Here is an 11,258-nt window from a genome sequence, read left to right as displayed (position 1 = left end):
GTTTTCGTTTAACTGTTGGAAACCACTGGAAAAAAAGAATGGCCATGTTCTGTGTTGCATTTTTGAGGTAAGATAATCTACAAGTTTGTTTTTTTTAATTTATTTAATTTAATAGGCTATTGCTCATTTCGTTTGCAAGCGCTGTTGCGAGCAGCCTGAGCCTGCCTCAGTATTTCAAAAAAAAAATTTACTCACTGTGGTTTAATAAATAAACATTTATTAAACTAACTGTCTGTGTGATATGCTTGAAGTTTTTTATATCTATTGATTTTATTGTAGACAAGTAAAGTATTATAGCATTGATTTGAGAGGCTCAATTGATCAAACATGTTTTACTTGCTGTCGGCTCGGTTTGCTTGGTCGTCATTTAAAAAAAAAATGCTCCAAACATTTGTCTAAATTAACCTAATAAAGAAATGAAAAGAAACATTAATTTACATAACTAACAAAGAAACATAACTAACAAAACTGAGCTATTTTAATGGCTGCAAATAGGGCAGGCTGCCGCTGTGTAATGAAAAAAAAAAAAAAAAAAAGGGGCTCGGGTCGGGCTCGGGCTGATAATTCTGATGAGCTGTCGGACACGGGTCGGGCTAGGGCCTGAGCGTCTCGGGCCAGGGCCGGGCTCGGGCCTAAATTTGAGGCCCGTGCAGGGCTCTACTTTGAGAGCCTTGGTGGAAGAGTGGGGTAACATCTCACAGCAAGAAAAGGCCAGTCTGCTACAGTCCATGAGGATGATCTGTGGGACTTACAGCAGCTCCTGGCTACACCAGATATGACTGCTTATTTTCATATTGTTCAGGGACTCATTGTTCCATTTCTTTTCCTCAAATGTCTGCAGAACTTGTTTATTTTATGTCCCAGTTGTTGAATCTTTTTATGTTCATACCAATATTTATACATTAAGACATTTTCTGGAAATAAAAGCAGCTGAAAGTTAGAGGACATCACTTTTTTTTACCGAGTTTAGTTCTGTATGACTGTCACTTTTTTTGTCATAATGTTTTTGATAACACAGATGCAACATGACTGATGAAAGTGATTAAGCATAAAGCACATAATATCTACATTTACCATTTATTACAGTACATTGAGGATTTATGATGCTTGCTCAGTTTATTAAATGAGAAAATTTAATACAATCGATTTATTTTAATGTGTGTGGAAAGAAGTTAAATTGAACATCAAATGCAGAAAACATACTCTCTGAAATAAGCTACATACTAAGATAAATGTAGTGTAAATTACAAATATAAATCCTACAAAGATAATCATATCCTGTATGACTGACAGCTTTACCAGTTTTATTACAATTGATGCTCTGTAAAAATATCGACCAGAGAGGATGCTGGCTGAAATATTTTCAGAGTTAAGATGTGCTTAACTGTCTTTTTAAACCAGGGATAAAATAAAGCATAGATCAGTGGATTCAGTCCTGAATTTGTGTTCAAGACCCATGTCAATACATTTATGGTTGTGGAAGAGATTACTAATATACAGATGTGGCCTTTAAAAATGCGCGTCTCTGAGAGAAGAATGCCACGAGCACTTCCGAAATTCTGCGGGATTCTGCAGAAGGGGGATTAGGTGTTGGACGCAGGAATTACTAAAACCTGTAGATGGCAGTCGTGTTTCATGTGGCCATACTTACGACAATACTGTATGTGTGCTCGACATCATGCTGAGCATACTGTATGATATTGAAGTAACATGACAGGGATTCTCGGTGCTTTGGCAGTACTTTGATGTCATACACATGCACGCTTTTTGGCAAGGTTTGATTGGCAAAGTTTTCTTTTGCCAGTTACATAAAAAGTCACATATTCTTCATAAAAATCCGACTCATAAAAATCCGACTCAAACGCGCATCATTTTTTTTCTATGTACTTACAGTAGAAGAGACATGATGTATGATAACTGAGTCTTAACACAATAATTCGCGAAGACCTTTGAAGAGACCGAGAGCATTTGCGCAATATCATTAACTAGTTTATCTAATTTTACATTTAGTTCCTTTTTGCATCAGAACGTTTTAAATAGCTTTAACATGGTTGTAATGCGCTTTTCTGCATTAGTACTTTTTATGTTATCATGTTTCCCTTTATCGATTTCGGTGGGGACGACTCGTCATGGGTCATTGTGTACCCACCACTTTTAACTTCTGTCCATAATAATTTGACTTTTGGTTCGATTTTTTTAAACCGTTTTCAGTGGTTGAGGAACAATATGAGAGAGAAATTTGGTAATCATTGTCTGATCCAACAAAAAAACATTATAATATTCATTTTATTTTATTTTTCATGTTCGCATATATTAGGGAAAAAACAACGTGTCAGTTCTCTGTTACGGACGAGCGCCCTGAAAGCGCCACTAAAAGACTGCTTTAAAACTTTCACAGAGACCTTAAACAGAACAGCTGCCTTTCTTTAAATTGAATTTCGTTTTGTATTAATTATATCTTAATTTTAATCAATGTTTCATGAACCAATTGCCTTGATTTATAAGAAGTATATAGCAGACAATCACGACATTGGAGGCGCCGGCAAGTGAACTGGAGTTCGTCTCATAAATGAACCGAAACTCAGCGTATAATGCACATTCACATTCACAGCGTATTTAGACACATTTAGATGCATTCATAATCATTACTTTTACCGGTTCTTTGTGGCAAGTTTATGCGTGCGGTCGTGCGCTTGAGTGCGGCTATATTACGTAAACGCTCATTATCCTGTAGGCTAAAGTAGTAATTAAATGAATATAAAGGGGAGATTTGTCCACGAATGACTTAAATGAACAACTAAAACTTTTAGTTGGAAGCAGCGAGCCCTTACTCCACATATTTTCGAACCAGGCAACAGGACATCTGGGTTGAGCGAGCGACCCTGCGGAATATTCAGAAATGCGCTCTCCACTCACGAGCTCTGATCGGAACAAACCCGAACCACACTGTCTGCTGAACTTGCGCAGAAACATCAAAATATAATATTTTCTAAAGAAGAATTTTAAAACTTTATTGGTGGTAGTTGAGAATAATTCCTCTTTCCATGTCTAAATCAGTTTGAGCGCAATATAAATTTAGGCTATCATATTGTTATTCTTATTATATAAGAATACATTTTTTTTTTTACAACATTTTTAACATATAGAGAATATAAGTTTAGCGTGTTGTGTGTATTTCCTAATTATAAGCTTTTGGTGAAATTGCAACAAAACTAAAAGTGCATAAAACATAAAAAACATCATTACTTTTTTAATTCTTACTCACTCTTTGTTTTAGCGACGTTTATAAATATACTATATTTTTGCATTTTGTTGACAAACTGTCCTACACTGAAAAGAAACCAATGTAATCTTCCTGATTTAATCACGTAAAACACAAGCACCACTCTTCTGAATGATGGTAACAAACCTCCAAGAGTTTGTAAACCATTTATTTGTAAAACATATTTAATGCTAACTTTACTTACAAAAAAAAAAAAAAATTTTTTACAGTGTATAAATAAAACGACATGAAGGAAGTTAGTTCCAAAATGTAATTAATTGCAGTCTTTGTTTTAGCTGCTTGTTTTAGCTGCTACCAATTGACACAGAGTCAAGAAATTACAAACCACCCACCCCCCAGGTCTGCTAATTCTTTGCCAACCCCCAATGCTAATCGATCTCCTCTCCGGGAATCAAAAGAAAACCGGTTTTTCCAGTTTTCACCAGCGTGGGCGGGGTTTTAATCCCTTGCAGTTCCTTTGTTTTAAATGCTATTTAAGCAAATCTACTATACACGCTTTAAGTTATTTTAAATTAATGTTTATAACTTATAAAAATAAGTTGATATCGTGTAACTTAATTTGACATATGTTGATATAACCAACTGACATTATAGGCTAGTAGATTAGATTGCATGCAGGAAAAGGCTTATGCTTTGTATTAAGTAATGAGCGTTTAGGCTACTATAGCCGCACTCAAGCGCACGACCGCACGCATAAAGCTTGCCACAAAGAACCAGTAAAAGTAATGAATGCGTCTAAATGTGTCTAAATACGCTATGAATGTGAATGTGCATTATACGCTGAGTTTCGGTTCATTTATGAGACGAACTCCAGTTCACTCGCCGGCGCCTCCAATGTCGTGATTGTCTGCTATATACTTCTTATAAATCAAGGCAATTGGTTCATGAAACATTGATTAAAATTAAGATATAATTAATACAAAACGAAATTCAATTTAAAGAAAGGCAGCTGTTCTGTTTGAGGTCTCTGTGATAGTTTTAAAGCAGTCTTTTCAGAGCGCTCGTCCGTAACCCGAGAACTGACACGTTGTTTTTTCCCTCATAAATGCGAACACGAAAAATAAAATAAAATGAATATTATAATGGGTCAGACAATGATTACCAAATTTCTGTCTCATATTGCTCCTCATAACCACTGAAAACGGTCAAAAAATCGAAACAAAAGTCAAATTATTATGGACTATTATTATGGACTTTTTGACGAAATCTGGTGGGTACACCGCACCGTCCCCACCGAAATCGACGCTTAATATCTTTGCTTCTGACAAGTTTCTGTAATAAATCCGTAAATCAATCACAAAACGTGTTGATGTGTTGGCGAATACAATTTTAAATGGTCAATTTAAAAAAAGCAGAAACGTGTATAAAACCCGCTTCAATAGTTAACAATATCTGAACTGTGCTCTTTTGCAATGCTTCTAATTTTCTCATGCACTTTGTCTTGTATTTCTGCAATAGATTAATTGATCTGGCCATAATTGTGACCAGACTAACGTAATTTCTCTGTCATTTCTCTGTCTTTTTATCTCTTTAAAATATTGCTACTTTTAGAAAAAAATGACATAATTATGAATCAAATTATTATGAACAAACAATGAAACTGTGTCAAAATTCGACAACAAAGAATTATCAAAAGGCGATATAACGCACATTTCAGGTTAAATTAATTATATAAAAAACAGGGAACATTTTGTAAAAACAAAACTGAACAAAATGCGTAATTAAAATAATTGTAGACCTATTATGTTTTACCAAATATTTAATACCACTTCCCCATAATGATGTAATTAATTTTTAAAACATCTGTCAAACTGTCAATCAGATACCTCTTATCTGGCCATTTTTATTTTATTTTAGAAGTCATGACTGTTGATCACCCTTTATATGGATTTTGTGAATATGAATATTTAAAAGATTTACAAACTGTCGGCAAGACCTCAAGCCAACCCCGGACATTCTGCGACTAACGTGGAAAAATAGACAGTTCAATTAAAATATTTATTAATAATGTAATTGTAATGGCAATCAGATGCGCCCAAAATAAATGCAACGCGTTGTGCTGCAACATTATCTCACAAGAACAATCACACAATAAATATCTGCAGGAATTAAGAATCTGGGTAAGTCGCATTATTTAAGCCTTTCATTATGTTAGGATGATTTTGTGTATAAAAAAAAAAAAATACTGCTGGGTTTTTACAGGCAGAGTCACGTGTATTATGCTCACACTAAATTCTCTGTTGCACTTAAATGCGCATTGCACGCACAATCATCTTAATAGTTGTACAAAAAAAAGGTATGCGCTGGCAAGAACGTCACTTTGCTGTTTTAATAAAAGCAATGTTAAATATTCTGCATGCACTCATCTCCTGGAAACCACAGCAATGACAAAGCATATATAAAAATTCGTAAACGTTGTCCAATACCCCTTCTCGTCTTAAGAACACTTTGATGAACCTTTTGAATTTACAAATATTTTCAAATGTCTGTATAATACAGTACTGTAAATATTTGTGTCTATTATTATTTATAATTTATATTTTATTGTGGATGTTTTCTCACAATCATGACATAATGTGAAGTAAAATGAAAAATCTAATGTAAAGTTGTTTTTTATGCGCCACCTGGTGGATATTCTGTGAAGCGAAACACATTGAGGGAATTTGTAAGTAGCGCCCCCCAAAAGCACTTGCAGAATTCTGCGAGACTGTGCGAGACGAATTGCCGAATGCCGCGGGAGAAAACGCGCGTTTTTAAAGGCCACATCTGTAGAACAGATATAGTATGGTATAAAGCAAAGCATATAAACTATCACAATGATTCCTAATGTCAGAGCAGCTTTATTCTCAGATTTCCTCCTCAATGTACCTCCCGTTACACATTTACCACCCTTCATCAGAGAGTTTATAACTTTCACTTGCTGATGTACTACATAGAAAATCCTCAAATATAAAGATATGATAAGGGTACATGGAAAACTAAAAGACACGAACAGATCAGTGACAAACCAGGCAAATCCTATCGTAAGAGAACACTTTCCATAACACGTGTCTGTTCTGAGTGAAGTGTCAAAATATCCATTATTAATTACAAGGGTAGTGGTATAAGTTGAAAAACAAACCCAGCTCAGACAGATGCTCACTAAAGTTTTAGTTGTGGTTATTTTCTGTGGGTACTGTAAAGGGTGACACACAGCCACATAACGATCAACAGCAATTGGATACCAAGAGTGAACTGATGGCGCCGTTGTTTCTGGCTGGCCGTCTGGCTCTCTGGATCTCCTTCTTACTGTTTGGAATAGTATATTTCCTTTCCTTAATTAATCAAAGTTTTGCCTATCATGTTACAACGTTAACTATATATGATCGACAGACGTTGTTTGACATTAGAACAACAATGGAGTCTTACTCTAATAACAATGTACCTGCTGAGTGCTTCGGCTTTCCACCGCCTCCTTTCCTGCGAGCTCTGCCCGTGTGGTTGCGTCGTCTGCCGCCTTCGCTTCCTTTGGTGAGGCGGCGTAGGAGGAGAGGAAAACGGGGTGGCGTAGCCGTCAGGCTGAGATTGGGACTGATGCCGGGACCGGCTCGTCGACCTTTTCGGGACGCTCGCGCCCATGGGAAGGACCGCGGCTACTACATTTCGAGGCGTTCTCTCGAGACGCCCTATCAATGGATTCTTCATCTAACTGGGGACTCGCCACTGCAACTTCGGCGGCGCCGCTTCCCTTATTTGCGGCATGGTGGAGTTGATCAGCGTCATCTGCGCTCACTGGAACGGGTATTTCAGCAAACTTTACAACCGGTCAGTGACTCTGTTTCAATCAAGATGACGTTAGTAAACGCCAGATCGCTGGGAAATAAAACTTTTATACTAAATGACATATTAACTGCCGGCAACATTGATTTCTTATTTGTGACGGAGACCTGGCTTCCTGTTGATGATGTTAGCTCTTTCTCGGAGCTCACTCCCACTAATTTTAACTTTTTTAACACTCCTCGTCGTTCTGGCCGGGGTGGAGGACTGGCTACTGTCTTCAAAAACAGTTTCGGTTGTAGATTACTGAAAACAGATTCATATTTGACTTTTGAAGTTCAACTTTTTTCAGTAGACCAGGTAAACTCACTAGTAATTGCTGTAGTGTATCGGCCTCCAAAAACAAACAAAGATTTTTTAAATGATTTCTCAGACTTTTTAGGGGGTATCACTCCCAAGTACAATAGACTTTTAATTGTTGGCGATTTTAATATTCACGTTTGCTCTGACTCTTCAGCTCTAACTAGAGACTTTCTGAGCCTGATTGAGGCGTGTGACTTTGTTCAATGGGTAAATCAGCCAACCCATGTACATGGCCATACGCTTGATCTAGTTTTATCTCATGGTTTTTCTATTTCTGATGTCCAAATTGGTGACTTGAGTTTTTCAGACCACAGGCCTGTTGTTTTTAGTATTGATCTTCCATGCCACACCATTGCATCTGTCAGACCTAGTAAATGGTCACGTGTAGGTATATCCTGTCCATCATCGGTTGAAGCCTTTTCTGCTGCCTTTTCTGATGCTGAGCAACTGTTTTCTTTAGATCACCTTTCAAATGCAGTCAATATTAATGAGTTATTGAGCTTATTTAATTCACTGTGTACAAAAGCTTTGGACATGGTAGCACCTTTGAGACTTAAATGTCAGAAAAATAAAACTGAACCGTGGTTAAATAGCACCACGCGTCACCTAAGACAACTTTGCAGAAGAGCAGAGAGGAGATGGAAAAAGGATAAGCTTCAGGTGTCCTATGAGATACTACGTGAAGCTTTATTTTCTTATCAAAAAGCTGTTAAAACTGCAAAGTCTCATTATTTTTCAGAATTGATATCGAAAAACTTAAATAATCCTAGGACCCTATTTAAGGTTTTAAACTCTGTTTTAAATCCTGTGGGTAATAATTGTCTTATTGAATCAGCTTCTACATGTGAAGATTTCTTAAAATTTTTTGTGGAGAAATTAGTTATAATTAGACAATCTATAGTATCTGCTACTCCTGTCCTCGTGGATACTCCTACAGCCACCAAGTTCTTAAATTCTCTTGAGCCTATTACTATGTCCAATTTGACAGATATAGTTTTTAGGCTCAAGCCTACTGTCTCATCTCATGATATTGTGCCTACATGGTTTTTTAAACAAATATTTGACAAAATTGGGCCTTGGATTTTGTCCATTATAAATAAGTGTCTTCTCTCAGGTTCCGTTCCTGCCCTCTGCAAACATGCTACAGTGAAACCTGTATTGAAAAACCCAAACTCGGACATTAATGATCTATCAAATTTTAGACCCATTTCAAATCTATCTTTTATATCCAAGATCCTAGAGAAAACTGTGTTAATGCAGCTGCAGAGTTTTCTTGATGAGAACAGTATTCTTGAAAAATTCCAGTCTGGCTTTAGGTTGCTCCACAGTACGGAATCTGCTTTATTAAGAGTCTTGAATGATATCTTACTTTCTCTTGACTCAGGGGATTCTGTTATTTTAATTCTTCTAGATTTGAGTGCAGCGTTTGATACTGTTGACCATAGAATTTTATTATCACGTCTTGAACAAATTGTTGGCATCCGTGGAAGTGCTCTCAGTTGGTTTAAGTCGTACCTCACAAATAGAACTTTCTCTGTTGGCATTGGAAGCTCTCTTTCGTCTGTAGCACCTCTTACCTGTGGTGTTCCACAAGGCTCCATTTTGGCTCCTACTCTGTTCTCATTATACATGTTGCCACTTGGCTCTATTTTTAGGAAACACGGAGTGTCTTTTCATCTATATGCAGACGACACTCAAATCTATCTGCCTTTTAAACGTACTGACACAAAGGGTCTAGAAAACCTTTATTTGTGCTTAAATGAGATCAAGTCCTGGATGTCTACTAATTTTCTACTCTTAAATGCTAGTAAAACTGAAGCTATTGTATTTGGGCCTCCAGTAGAAAATGAGGAAACATTGCTTAATGCGGAAAATATTTATTTTGAGATCAAACCTACTGTTAAGAGTTTAGGAATTACCCTAGATTCCGCCCTTAAGCTTGATAAACATATTAACACAGTGGTCAAATCCTGTTTTTACCACCTAAAGTTGTTATCCAGGGCCAAGTCTTTTTTATCGTCGAACGAGCTTGAAAGAGTACTAAATGCCTTCGTGCTATCCCGTCTTGATTATTGCAATTCCTTATATGTGGGATTGCCGCAGTTTTCTATTACTAGACTGCAAATGGTCCAAAACGCTGCTGCCAGATTCTTAACCGGGCTCCGCAAACGTGAACACATCACGCCAATTTTACGGTCGCTAAACTGGCTGCCGGTGCGTTATAGGGTCGATTTTAAAATATTGCTGTTTGTTTTTAAAACCTTAAATGGTCTCGCCCCTTCATATTTATCTGAACTTTTGACAGCAAATGTGTCTGTTAGGTGTTTACGTTCCTCCAGCAGTCGAAATCTGTCCCAGCCTCATTCTCGATTGAAATCGCGAGGTGATCGTGCTTTTGCTGTTGTGGGTCCTAGGCTGTGGAATACCCTCCCAATTTCCCTGAGAACACTGACCTCCTTACTTGAGTTTAAGCACAAACTAAAGTTATATCTTCTCGAACAGGCATTTCCTTGATTTTTTTTTTTTGACGAGGTTTTATATTATATTATGTTTCTGTCTTTCTGTTTTCTGTGTATTTTATGTAAAGCACAGTGGTCAACGTTGGTTGTGTTTACTTGTGCTATATAAATAAAGAAAGAAAGAAAGAAAGAATTAAAACTAAATTACTGAGAGATCCTGAGAAAACCAATCCAAGGATTATCATAAACAGTCTACAGAAAGTGTCTCCAAAGTACCAACACGTCTCAATCTGCCTTGTGCCCTCTACGGGTAAAAGAACTCCCATAAGCATGTCGGCCACAGCCAGAGAGAGAATAATCAGGTTTGTTGGAGTGTGAAGCTTCTTGAAGTGAGAGATGGAGATGATCACCAGCAGGTTCAGAAACACAGTCCATGCTGACAGCAATGATACAAACACATACATGATATTGTATTCATATTTAGAGCGTTTTCCCTTGATACATGATGAGTTGACGGCAGGAAAGCAGTATTGAGTCTCATGATCCTCTGTCTCATAGGCCATGAGTGAGTCTCCTCATGTTAGGAGTTTGTTCTGCTCTCTTTCTTGTCCTATAATTTATACAGAGTCTGGATCAGACGGCCCCCCCATCTACTGCCCACTGATGATGTAACATTCAAATGTTTTTTTTTTTATTATAAGTTGTTTTTTTAACATTAGCTTTGAAATGCAATTAATTTCTTCAGTCCAGATTAGAATTCTCTTACAGTGGTCATTTTTTGACTGTCTTTGCTGTCTTGGTATAGTTTAGGATTTCCACATGAAAGTAAAGCACAGGTAGAACTGAACTGAACACAGGTGTGGTGGTTTTTGCTTTAATCAGTAATCAGCCACTGTAGATCACCCTTCATTTGAGCGGCTCCTGGAACTCATCTGAGGGGGCCCTTGGTGTGGTTAAGATGATTTCTGTGAATTAGGAATGGGGTCCAGAAATAAAGGGGTTATGTCACCCACTGGAACTCAAGAATGCTTGAGCTGTCCATAACCCTCCCAGTTTACCCTGTAAAATAACTATTGCAATGTAATAGGTGGACAATAACTGTCCCGTATACAGAACACATTATCAAAAATGGTGAAATAATCTTTATACTGTAGAGTGAAAAAGCTATTGAATTGAACATATGTGTAATAAAAAGGTTTCAGTTCCCAATGACATCCATTATATGGACAAAAAAATACAATAAAAGTCAGTGGGAAGCGAAACTGTCTGGTTACCCACATTCTACAAAATATCTCTTACCTGTTTGGTAAGACATGAGTGCGAGGGCTTTTACAATACAGATGTCAGGGTTCTATCACTTCTGTCTAGTCTATTTGTTGGTTTTGTGATAGAGCCCT

The 11,258-nt window shown here is 37.1% G+C and overlaps 1 pseudogene across 1 annotated transcript; it reads right to left on the bottom strand.

Moving 5' to 3' along the window:
• Positions 1-1,307: 1,307 nt before the first annotated feature.
• On the bottom strand, positions 1,308-10,466 carry LOC307162009 (trace amine-associated receptor 13c-like; annotated as a pseudogene). Its single transcript has 3 exons — positions 10,070-10,466; positions 6,048-6,517; positions 1,308-1,489 (listed from the first exon to the last, which is right to left on the bottom strand). The product of its transcript is annotated as a trace amine-associated receptor 13c-like (transcript).
• Positions 10,467-11,258: the final 792 nt, after the last annotated feature.

Source organism: Squalius cephalus (assembly GCF_949319135.1).
Source record: "Squalius cephalus genome assembly, chromosome: 1".
Taxonomy (NCBI): domain Eukaryota; kingdom Metazoa; phylum Chordata; class Actinopteri; order Cypriniformes; family Leuciscidae; genus Squalius; species Squalius cephalus.
Note: the sequence above shows the minus strand (reverse complement) of the source record. Positions and strands in the feature narration are given on the sequence as shown.